The 13,210-nt window shown below is 47.8% G+C and overlaps 1 protein-coding gene across 1 annotated transcript in view; it reads right to left on the bottom strand.

Moving 5' to 3' along the window:
* LOC140207826 (uncharacterized) overlaps positions 1–13,210 on the bottom strand; it is a 75,676-nt gene that overhangs the window by 27,715 nt on the left and 34,751 nt on the right. The window lies entirely within an intron of this gene.

Here is a 13,210-nt window from a genome sequence, read left to right as displayed (position 1 = left end):
TTTTGTCAAAGGTTTTCCTTATTTCACACTACTTTCTATCGTTTTTGATTGTTGATATTCCAGATGCGTGGATATCAAGATTCCCGATGAAGGGTCTTCACCTGAAATGTTGATTCCCATCCATAGATGCTGCCTGACATGCTGAGCTCCTCCAGCGCTTTGTGTGTATTTCTCCAGATTTCTAGCATCCGCAGGTCCTCTTGTTCCCAGATACTTATATATTTGTTGAAAGAACAAGCTGGTAGTGGGGTTGTGTGGCTCTGTTGGTAAAATATTAAATAAAATCATTAGAAAGACGTGGCATAGGGTTGGAAGGTGTAGAATCTCTGTGGGTAGAATTAAGGAACAGCAAATGTAAAAAAAAATCCCTGATGGGAATTGTGTAGAGACCTCCAAACAGCAGTAAGTCTGTGGTCCACAAATGACAATGGGAGATAGAAAGTGCCTGCCAAAAGGGCAATCTTACAATCGTCATGGGGGATTGTCATGCAGGTGATTCAGAAAATTAGGATGGTGTTGGTCTCAAGAGGAGGAATTCCTAGAATGCCTACAAGATGTTTTTTTAGAGCAGCTCGTGGTTTAGCCCACTTGGGGATCAGCTCTTCTGGATTGGGTGTTGTAATGAACTGGAATTAATTAGGTCACTAAATTCAAAGAACACTTGGGGGCAAGTGATCTGAATATGATCAAATTCACCCTGACATTAGAGAAGCAGAAGCTAAAGTCAGATGTGGAATAATTCGAGAGGCATGAGAGAAAAAAAATGGTCAAAATTGGTTTGAAAAGAACACAGGCAGGGATGAAAACAGAGCAGCAATGGCTGGAATTTCTGGAAGCAATTCGGAAGGCAGAGAGTGAACACATCACAAAGAGGAAGTAGTATTCTGAAGGTAAGGGGACAAAACCGTGGCTGATAAGAGAAACCAAAGAGAGGGCAGAGAGCGAAGTTAGAGGATTAGGAAGTGTTTAAAAACCAACAGAATGCAGTTAATTTACTTAAGAAGGAAAAGATGGAACACATAGGTGAGCTAGCCAGTAATATTAAAGAGGATACCAATTTTTTCTTCAGGCACATATGGTGTAAAAGAGAGGCGGATGTGGATATCAGACCACTGGGAGATGATGCTGGAGAGGTAGTAATGGGCTGGGGGTGCAAGGTGATGGCAGATGAGCTGAATAAGTATTGTATATCACTCTTATCTGTCGAAGACACTGGCAGGAATATGGAATTCCCAGATGTCAGTGGTCAGAATGTATAAAGTTACGTTACTCGGGAGAAGGTTCTTGGGAAACAGAGATGGTCTGAAGATAAATAGGTCACCTGCACCAGATGGTGTTCACCCCAGAGATCTGAAAGAGGTGGCTGAGGAGATGTGGAGGCATTAGCATTGATCTTTCAAGAATCGTTAAGGAAATTATATCCTAAGAAGTTTTTTTCCTTCACTTCACCCCCCTCCCAGTTTCACCTATCACCTACCACTTCTTCCACCCCTTTCACCCCCACACTTCTTCCTATGACGTCTCATCTTTTTCCCCCCAGTCCTGATGAAGGGTCTCGGCCCGAAACGTCGACTGTTTACTATTTCCCATATGTGCTGCCCGGCCTCCCGGGTTCCTCCAGTATTTTTTGTATGTGTTGCTTGGATTTCCAGCATCCACAGATTTTCTCCTGTTTTTGATAAAAGCAAAAGTGGGGTCATATGATATAGCAAGAAAACAGTGGGAAGTTAGAGAATTGGAAAGCTTTTGTATAACAAACAGGAGACCACTGGGAAAAAAAAAAGTCACTCTGGGGAGACAAGATGAAAAATTAAGGTAAGTGAGCCAATAATATCAAGTATCAAAAGTTGTTCAGATATATAAAGAGTAAAAGAGAGGCAAGAGTTGATATTGTACCGCTGGAAGATGATGCTGCGAGTTAGTAACAGAGCAAAGAAACAGCAGCCGAATGTGATAAGTATTTTGTGTCAATCTTCACTGTGTAAGACACTAGCAGTATAAGACCATAAGACATAGGAGCAGAATTAGGCCATTCAGCCCCATCAAGTCTGCTCCGCCATTCTATCATGGCTGATCCCGGTTCTCACTCAACCCCATACACCTGCCTCCTCGGCATATCCTGTAATGCCCTGACTGATCAGCAAACTATTAGCTTCTGCCTTAAATGTACCCACAGACTTGGCCCCCACCGCCGTCTGTGTCAGAGAATTCCACAGATTCACTGCTCTCTGACTAAATAAAATCCCCCTTAACTACTTGTGTAGGTAAGCATATGATGTATGAAAATTGGCACGGCAGAGAAATGATTAACAATTACGAATCTGTGGGTCTGTTATGTTGTTGGGCGGATTGACCCTTGATACTAGATAACGGGAGAACATTATATGTGACTCTGGTCTACCGATCATATGCTTCAGAGCAAGCTGAAAGTTCTGATTTGTGTAAAAGTAATTAATCACTTTGTCTCCAAAGAATGTTTTTTTAACATTGTTTGTTTGTAAGATTAACAGGATGTATTGTCCCTGAAGGAGGCAACGGCCGGTTGTTGCCTGTCACCCGACCATCGACTGGAGGGGGGGGGGGGATGGCGATACAGGTATAAAGGTGGGAGAGTGCTTTCTTGGGCCGGCCACTCGCCTGGGCCCCAGCTTCGGGCCGAGCAGCCGAACCGGCGCCAAGGACCTCCACCCCAGCCAGTCCACGGTCGATCGCCTGCCTCAGGGACCACGCAGACGTTGCTAAGTATACTCGGAGGTGTAGACTACCAGGGGTTGCTTAAGTTAGCCCTACCTGTTTGTGGTGTAGGTATGTATAATAAAAAGCATTTCTCACAACTCTCTATTTCCTTCTCTGTATTAACAATGAAGCGAGTACTCGGAGGAACTACCTGCAGCACCCTTAACATCTGCCGGAAAACAAGTCCGGTCAAGAATACCATCTGCTTTGTCAAAGAGGGGGAAAGACCAACAGAACACCAGAAAGCAACCGGGTTGCTCTTCACTGCGCAGGACTGGGGCGAAAAGCAGACCTGGGAAAACAGCTGCAGTTTCCTCCCCACATCACAGAGATTACACTGCGGCCCGACACTGTGTTGTGGTCCGACTCATTGAAGCACGTCCCTATGCTTGGGCTTACCGTGCCGCGGGAAGAACGCATGGAGGGGGTCTACGAGCAGAAAAGAGCCAAGTATGAAGATCTGAAGAACAACTTGCAGAGAAGAGGCTGGAGAGCAGAGTGCTGGCCCGTGGAGGTCGGGTGTCGTGGCTTTGCAGGCCAGTCGCTCTGCAAAGTACACACTGCACTTGGAATCATGGGAGGGAGAAGAAGGAGAGCCATTTCTACCACCATAGATGCGGCAGAGAAAGCGTCAAGATGGCTCTGGATAAAGAGGGCAGATCCGTGTGTTGCTGCTAGGACACAGGCCGGGGTCTGATCAACCCCGGTTGGGTCGCCTGGGCGAGGGTGTATGATGTTGAAAGACCCGAAACACCTGACGACCCCAGGTAACATCACTGATGATGTGTCCCAGCTTAGCATCAGTCAGATGTTTCTGTAAGAAGAAGGTGGGCGGATAATACTGATGGGTTTGCTGCGCTTGCTAGCACCCTTGCTGAGCTGGGACCTCCCATAAGCTGGGATGATCACCTAGATAATACTGGCGAGAAATGGGGAGGTAAGATGGCTAGTCTGTTGCGAGAAATAAATTTTCCATCAAAACAAGGTTCTCATACTGATGACTATTGGCTGCTGGCCACAGCCTTGCGCCAACAGTTGGAAAGGACCCGTGAGGTGGAACAAGAAAGAGATACGTTGAGGGATGACGGATTGCTGTGAAGGAGAGGTGCTCAGTCATGATTGAGGTGGTGAGGACCAGTCAGAATAGGGCGCAGGAAGCTGAGGAGAAGGGAATTCAGATGGCATGTAGGCTAGTGCAAATTAAACATCAGGAGGCGCTCGCCGCCAGAATTATACCCCCGATGCCGTGAAGATAAGATCAATGTTGTTACCCAAGGGAGATCCAGATACCTGGGATGGGGATATATGGTATGATGATAATGATAATGGGTCCTTTGGTGAGGGGGAAACTGCTTTTCCCCCAGAACCATTGTAGGCTCGGCCTGCTGTGATGAATTCTCAAAAGACTGTACCTGGGCAGCCGGGAGTACAGATTCTCGAGTATAATGATAAGGAGCTATCTGAGATGGCTGTCCGTTTTAAGCAAAGGTCTGGGGAGTCGCTAGCGGAATGGTTACTCCGCTTGTGGGATGATAGAGGTGCTGGTATAACCTTTCACAGGTACAGTGGGACTGGGAGACTGCCGCTGAGGCATTCACCGCTGAAGACAACAGGCCCTGGTCAATAGGATGTCTGGGGACTGGGACGCACAGTGGCGGCAGGGTCGAGATCCCGACCAAGAGGAATTCACCGGAGGGATGTACACGAGATTGGTGCGGTCAGCCGCCCCATCCATTCGGGCTGTGGCTCTTGCATTGTTGGGGCCCTCAGTTCAGGAGGATGTGGAGGACGTGACTAGTGCTTCGGCGAACCTTTCGGACTTGCAGGTGGTTAAACCCCGAGTCCGTTCGACACGGCTAACGAATATTGGAGGGGAAGGTACTAACGGTACCAATGGGACTAGGAAACCCGCCCTGACGCGCAGGGGAGATGTTCGCTACCCTTTTGAAAGCAGGCGTCGGTAAGGAGAAGATTGACGGGGTGCCGACTAGTGTATTGTATGCTATGTATCGTGAGCACATGGAAGCTGGGAAGACGCCGGTGGACCCTCCTGCTCCTCCTGCCTTCTCACTGTACCCATCGTCAGCTGGATTGCAGGACGTAATGAAAAAGGCCATACAGGAGGAGACCGGGAAATGGCGGCCTCCCAAACCCTCCCGGACCTAGTGGGATGACCGGGTTTCCCCGACATATGAGATCCATTCGATGTGGACCCGGGGGCACCGTAGGCGTTATATACCATTATGTCCATTGGGCTAAGGGAAATTATCAACGGACTGTTGCTCTGGTCGATAGTGGGGCAGAACATACTGTGATCCCGGGAGACCCCGATAAGTGGAGGGGACCCGAGTATAATATTGAAGGGATGGGGGGTGGGGGTAGTGCCCTTACTAGGGCCCAGGAAGTAACGGTATGAGTAACGATTGACAAAAACGTCCCGCGTTCTGTGTCTGTCCTAATTGCTGTAACCACCAAGCGTATCTTCGGAATGAATGCGTTACGGGGAATGCAATTGAAGACATCGTTAGGGACCTTTAGTTTTGGGATCCGGAGCATGCGGGTGTAGTCGGGAGGGCAAAGTGGGAGCCCCTGTTTATGCCTCCACCGACGCAGATAGTGTCGGTTCCACAATACCGGATCCCGGGAGGTCACAAGGAAATGACTGAAACTATTGCCTCCTTGGAGCAAGCTGGGGTTATTCGACCCGCCACGTCCCCGTACAATAGCCCAGTCTGGCTGATAAAGAAGCCAGACAGGTCCTGGCAAATGACTGTTGACTATCGACAATTGAATCGATACTCTTCCCCGTTGAGTTCTGCTGTGCCCGACATAGTGACGCTGGTAGATGATATTCCGGATGATGCAGATGGTCGATGTATGCTGTTATTGATCTGGCCAGCGCCTTCTGTTCGATTCCCTTGGAGGAGGAATCACAGGAGCAGTTGGCTTTCACCTGGAACGGTCGGCAATATCCCTTCACTCGTTTGCCACAGGGACCTGTCCATAGTCCGACCTCATGCCGCGGGATAGTGGCAGGTGATCTGGAGACCTGCGCACTGCCCCCTAACGTCGGAGTTCACCACTACATCGATGATGTCATGTTACAGGGACCGGACGGGGAGGGTGTCGCAGAGGCGCTGCGGTCCCTGTTACTGTGTGTGTGAGAGAGGGGATGGGCTGTGAATGAAGATAAGGTTCAAGGTCCCAGTCAATCCCTGACGTTTCTGGGCATCCACTGGCATGCTGGGGAGAGGATTATACCGGAAAAGGTACGAAATAAAATACAAACCACAGCTACTCCCGCTAATAAACAAGAAGTTCAGCGCTTTATGTGGTTATTGGTATATTGGAGAAGACATATTCCCGAATTGACTCTCCCACTGAAACCACTGTACGCGGTCACTCGTAAGAAGAGCAAACTCACATGGGGAGATGAGCAAAAGGAGGCATTCGAGCAGGCCAAAACAGCAGCTGAACAGACTCTTCCCCTTTCACCTCGGGTCCCGGGGGCCCCGTATGAATTACGGGTGTTTGTTCACGATAACGTGGCCGTGTAGAGTCTGTGGCAGCTGCAGAATGGGAGGAGGGTGCCCCTCGGGTTCTGATCACGCACTATACCGGAGGCTGCCGGACGATATACCCCGTTAGAACGACAGCTCCTGGCTTGTTACTGGGCCCTGGTGGAAATGGAGTCCATCACGGGATCAGACTCCACGGTGTTGCGACCTGATTTGCCTATTATGTCCTGGGTGCTCGCCCCAGATGCGAAGATGAGGCAGGGGCGTGCACAGCAGTCATCCATATGGAATTGGAAATGGTATATACAGGACCGGGCCGCTAAAGTATCCGAAGGAGTCAGCCGTCTTCAGGAACAAGTAGCCAGATGACCTATGACAGCGGGAACCGAGGAAGAGAAGGCGGCTCCCCCTCTCGAACCCTCCCCCATTCGATGGGGCCGGCCGTACGAGGAATTGACATCGGGTGAAAAGGCTGGTGCCTGGTTTACGGACGGCTGGAACCGTTGGGTGTGAGAGGGCCAACCGTGGAAGGCCGCTGCCCTGCGACCCTCGGACGATTCTCAGTTAATACAAGAAGGAGAGGACGGATCCAGTCAGCTGCCGGAACTTGTGGCGGTTACCCTGCCCTCTTCCCTCCCCACCAAGGAAATTAGAATATATACCGACTCGTTGGCGGTGGCTAATGGAATGGCTGTCTGTATGGTGAGCTGGCAGATGCACCAGTGGGCAGGTCATAATAAACCTATCTGGGGCAAGGAATATTGGCAGCAGGTATGACAAGAGGTGCGGAGGCGCGATATTTATGTGTATCATGTGAATGCCCACCAGGAGGACATTACGACGCTCCACAATAATCAAGTAGACGGCTTGGCTGCGGTATCTGCTATTACAGTGCCTCTAGTTAGATGGGCCCACGAACAGTCCGGCCGTCCCGCGGAGAAGGGGACGCGAGAGTGGGGACGAGACCTTTGACGGTGGATGACTGTCGGACTACTGTGTCGGAATGTCCTATCTGCCAGCAAGTCAAGTCTCGCTCTGTCTCGCGTGGACCTTTTGGCCATATTAAGAGAGGCTCCGTACCCGGCGAAAGTATGTCAGATTGATTACATTGGACCCCTGCCCCCACATAAGAATGATAAATATGTCTTGACAAAGGTGGACACTTATTCTGGATTCCTGTCGGCCAGACCCTTTCCTAGTACCAGTCAGGAGTCCACTATTCCGGGGGTGGAATACCTGTTGTTACGAGCGCTCCCCCACAGGTGACGTCACACAGGCGCACCCACACGCCTGACGTCACACATGGGCTCCCCACACGGGGATCTGCCGTCACGTGCGCGGTGTCTACGTCACCCACGCGCTGGTGAGCTCGAGCTTGGTCGGTTTAACGGCTGGGCTACTAATCACGTGACCAGCCCCGCCCCCACCCCTGTCAACAGAGGATTCAGGAGCTGCGCTATTCCCATTGGTGCGAGGCGATGTCAATCACTGCTTCCAACCAATAGCGGAGGCGGACAAGGCGAGTGGGTGTTACCCCGCTGACACCGTCTCCCGAACTTTCCGTCACGGCGGGACAACCGTCAAAGTAAATGTCCGCTTTCTGATTTATTTCCATTTCCCTCCGAGGGAAGTTGGGGCGTTTGTGAAGCGTCTCCTGCGGCCGGAGTCTGATGTGTCGCTGAGAGGTAGGAGGAGACCGCTCGGCCCGTCGGTTTGATGCCGGTTCCCCGGGGAGGGAGAGGATGAAGACGGTGAGAGAGGGGGTGGACAGGATGTTTGTCCCGGTGGGGACAGGAGGGGCTCATCTGTGGAAATGTCTGAGCCCACGGTGGTGGCGATTCACCACATTGGGGGGCAAACACCGGCAGACTGTTGCCCTGCAAGCGGGGCCAATGGTCCGGGCAAAGTGACAATTATTTGTGTTTTGTTGAGACTGTACCGGGAATATGGTGTAAAATCCCGCTCCCCACACTAACACGGGTCACACAGACCAAAGAACAAACTGCCGGAGGAACTCAGTGGGTCGGGCAGCATCTGTGGAGGGAAATGGACCGTCAACATTTCGGGCCGAGACCCTCCCTCTGGACTGAGAGTGGACGGGAAATAGTCCGAGAAAAGAGGTGAGGGGTGGGGATGGGGCAAGAGCTGGGGAGTGAGAGGTGGATCCAGGTGAGGGGGAGGTGGGAAGGTGGAAATAGTGACGGGGGTGGGAGGTGAGTGGTTGGGGCAACACGGGGCTGCAGAAGATGGAAATTAATTCCATAGAGGATTAACAAAGAGGTTAGAGAGTATTTGTTATAGAGAGTGCAATGAAGATTCACCAGACTGATCCCTGGAGTGGTGGGGTCATCATATGAAGAAAGATCAAATGTGATAACCCTTTCATTTAGAGAATCGAGGACTGAGAGGTGAACACATTGAAATTCACAACATCATTACCGGCTGAACCAGGGATCCCAGTCTCTGAAAAAGGGGGTGGACTGTCTGGGACTGAGATGAGGGGAAATGTCTCCATTCCGAGGGTGGTGAATGTCTGTAAATCCCCACCACAGAGGCCGGTGAAGACTCGGTGATCGTCTTCACATAAAACAGAGGCCGGCAGATGTGTGCAGACCGGAGGGATTGAGGAAATGAGGATCGGGCAGAAACGTGGCTGAGATGGGAGAGCAGTCGTCATCTTGTTGATGGTTAGAGGGGCTGAATGGCCACCTCCTGCTGTTTCTCACTTGATGTTTCAGTGTTCCTGTCCAGTGAGGCTGGAGGAATGTGAATAGAAATTAGTGTTTATAAACAGAACTGATTTAAATGAAACCTGCACATTTCCAGTTTGGTTCTGAATTGTGTGTTGGACCGGAATGGGAATCGAGCCTGTGACTCTGTGACCTGGGGGTGGAGGGAAAGGGACAGGGAAGATCCGGAGGAAAAAGTAAAAATGTATCTGGTGTAAATATGGAATGATGTGGGTCAGACAGCGTGTGAGGGGCGAGGAGCAGAGTCACCGGTTCAGATGGGAGACCCTCCACCCGTCATGTGATCCCATTTCCTGTTCACGCTTTTCCACAGACCTGCATCATCTGTAGTTCACTGCTCTCCGTGTCCGTGTAGCTTCATCTTTCACCCGTTCAGACAAGGCAGTGAGATCCGGATCTGTCACGTCCTCTCGTTGTGGGTGGACAATGTTTTATTCTGCAATATTTTCAGCATGTTTACATATAGCCACATAACAATTACAGCATGGAAACAGGCCATCTCGGCCCTTCTAGTCCGTGCCAAATGCTTTCTCTCACCTCGTTCTAGGCCTCAAACCATAACCACTGGACTGAGGCCTGGGATTAGGCCTCATTCCACTGTTTTTACCTGCTGAAGAGCAGCCAATGTTTCTGGCTATATGACCCATTTATGTGAGAACTTAGCCTTTTGTATTTATCTGAGCTTTTCATAAGTTTAGTTATACTTTAGTACAGTTTAGTTCAGCTTCACTCCAGAATTTCCAAAGCAACAACCCATTCAGTCAAATAGTTCCACACAATTAAAATAGTTTACAGTATTACATTTTTAAATTTTTTGTTTTGTACTACTTATATAATTTAACTATTTAATATGTATATTCTTATTTTAAATCACAATTTTTAAAATCTATTGTTATGAATTAGGTTCTATTGCTGCCGCAGAGACAACAAATTACATGACATCTGCCGGTGCTATTAAACCTGATTCTGATAATTGGTCTGGGAGACCCACCACCGGTCACCTGATCCCAGTTACTGCAGATCGTAATGCGAGATTGAAGCCTTTTCTATTTATTTGTGTTCCTCAGTTGTGTTAAGTTTCCCTCTGTGGTTCCAAAGCAGAAGCTCAGTCTATCTAATATTTCCACAAAATTAAAAGGGGGAATTTGTTTATTCTTATCACGTACTGAGCTACAGTGAAAATCTTGCCTGACGTACCATCCACACAGATCAATACATTACAACAGTACATTGAGCTGATATACGACAAAACAATAACTGTAACAAAGCATTATGGCTGCAGAGAAAGTGCAGTGCAGATAGACATATGGGGCAGGGTCACGTCGAGTAACATTGTGAGGTCGAGTCCATCTTATTGGACTGGAGACCATTAATTTGGCTTACAACTGCAGACAGGAAGCTGTCCATGAGCCCGGTGGTACGCACTTTAAGGCTTTTGTATCTCTTCCCCGATGGGGGATTGGGTTGCAGCAATAATATCCAAAGTTGTGGGCATTTTTGAGTACACGGCCTGCTTTTCCGAGGCAGGGTAAGTGTAGGAAGAGTCCACAGAGGGGAGGCTTGTTTCTATGATGTTTCCAGATGAGACCAAAGTTCCCTGCAGTTTCTTGCAGTCATGGGCAGAGCTTTAGCCATATGAAAGCGTGAAGTATCGACAAGAAGCTCAGAGACCTCGGCCTTCCCCCGCCTTGTGTAGCTGGATCCTGGACTTCCTGTCAGATCACCGGCAGGTGGTAAGAGTGGGCTCCCTCACCTCTGTCTCTCTTACCCTCAGCACACATGCCCTGCTGGGTTGTCTCCTTGGCCCCCTCCTTTACTCTCTGTGCACCCATGACTTGTGTCGCCACCCACAGCTCCAATCTGTTCATTAAATTTCCTGATGACACTACATTGATTGGCCTCATCCCAAATAATAACTTTCAATCGATCAAATGCTTCCTGACAAGGCTCAGTCCAAACAAACTTTTCACCCTTCTTCAGGAGATTAGTCAGAAGAAGAGCGATATCAGCAAAGTTCTTACAGAACTAACGATAATATCCAACCATTCCCAGAAACCTTCTAAGAGCCTTCTTACCAGTCTGTTACAAAAACTGTGGGTCAACTGTCTAAGAAAAATAACAAGATGGCTTGAGTGGCAAAAATAGATTGAGGTGCTTTTATTTACAAAAATAGTGGAAAAAGAAAAACTTGGATGTCCACATCAAAACAAGAAATTTAAAAAAACTATATATATATATATATATATATATATATATATATATATATACACACACACACACACACACACAGCTTGCAATTGTCACCTGTCTGGTTAACAGCCACCCTCAGACTAGACAAAAAAGAACCCAAAGCCTTGGTAACTCGAGGCTTATAACTGCTAAGCCAATCCCCCCAGACTAACCAAAAGCTAATTAACTCAATTATCTTCCATTTCACACAATCTGAAACTCTACCACCAGTTCTCACAATAAACACATAGACTTCATCACAGGATTCACCATTTCCAGGTTAAATAACTTGTATAAACCCCAAAACTTTACCACAAGATGAGTAATTAGGTAACATAACCCTTGTCCCAGGTAAAGATGGTATCCTCCACCATCGGCACACCTGTGCAGGTTGCTGCTGCCTCTATATAAGACAGCTCTATGCAGCAGCTCTGTTTCAGACCCAGTGACTGTGGAGGAGAGAGACGTCAGATTATCATGACACTTCGGCAAAACACTTATTGGAAAGATGACTATGAATAAATTGACCTGAGATAATAAAACTGTGACATAGTGTGTTTCTTTTTTTCATACCTATTACTGCTGGGGATGAGTGTAAAATTGTGACTGTTGATTTATTGTGACATGTGCACTCACCACAATAACAGAGGGAATAATGTGTGTGGATGACCCTTTGAGTGTTTTACTGAGTGTGCCATGAGACGTCTGTAATCAGTGACGGGCCTTCATCACACAGTCGGAATAGGAACTTCAGAAATGGCCTGGATTTTGCCTGCACAGGAGCCAACTTGCCTTGACCTACAACACAGCCAAGACAGATCACAGTGGCATGGCCAAATTCACTCTTAGCTAAGTCAGCTGTAAGGTTGGCCCTGGAAAGCCTGTCAAACAGCTCTTCTACTACAGAGATATGCTCTTCCCAAGTGTCACTCCCTGTGACTCAGTCATCAATATAGGCATCTGTGTGTCCTAACCCTTGAATTACAGAATCAATCATTCTCCGGAATGTTCCTGGAGCATATTTCATTCCAAATGGCAAAACATTGTATTCATACAACCCAGAAGGTGTCACAAATGCAGAAATTTCTCTACCTCAGTCCATCAATGGAACACACCAATACCCTTTCAACAGATCAATCTTTGTAAGAAACTACCTTTTCCAACCTTATCGATGCAATCATCCACCCTAGGAATAGGATAGGCATCTGTTTTTGTTACTGCATTTACCTTCCTATAATCAGTGCAAAATCTAACACTACCATCAGCTTTGGGCACAATAATGCAGGGTGAGCCCCAATTTGACGTTGAAGGCCTAATAATACCATTTTCAGCATATATTCAATTTCCTGCTCAGCCAATTTACACCTTTCTACATTCATGTGATATGGGTGTTGTTTAATCGGTTTGGCTTGACCAATATCTACGTCATGTACTGCGACTGTGGTTTGCTTGGGAGCATCAGGAAATAAATCTTTAAACTTCTGAATTAATTCCTTCAGCTGTTGTTGTTGCCTTGGCTGCAGATGAGCCAACTTGTTGTCAATGTTTTCGAGAACAACCGAGTTCATTAGTCTAACCAGGACCATGTTTGGCTTGTGAAAAGTCTCCGACGAGTCAATTGTTTCATTCTCAGGGTTGTCAGATTTATATGTTTGACAACACTCACCGATGGTGCCTGCTTGTCTGAATAAGGCATTATCATATTGATGTGTACCACCTGTGTTAGTTTACGTCAGTCGTGTGTTTTAATAACATAATTCACATTATTAATTTGAGAGACTATTTCATACAGTCCGTTGAATTTCGCCTGAAGTGGATTCGTCAACATTGGAGATAAGGCAAGCACATTATCCCTTACCTTGTATTTTCTTTTGTTTTGGTCCGCTTATCAAACCAACACTTCATTTTGCTTTGAGAAATCTTCAAGTTTTGTCTCGCTAGACGACAGGCTTGGTATAGTTTATTTTTGAACTTCAA

The sequence above is a fragment of the Mobula birostris genome, chromosome 13, assembly GCF_030028105.1.
Source record: "Mobula birostris isolate sMobBir1 chromosome 13, sMobBir1.hap1, whole genome shotgun sequence".
NCBI lineage: Eukaryota > Metazoa > Chordata > Chondrichthyes > Myliobatiformes > Myliobatidae > Mobula > Mobula birostris.
Note: the sequence above shows the minus strand (reverse complement) of the source record. Positions and strands in the feature narration are given on the sequence as shown.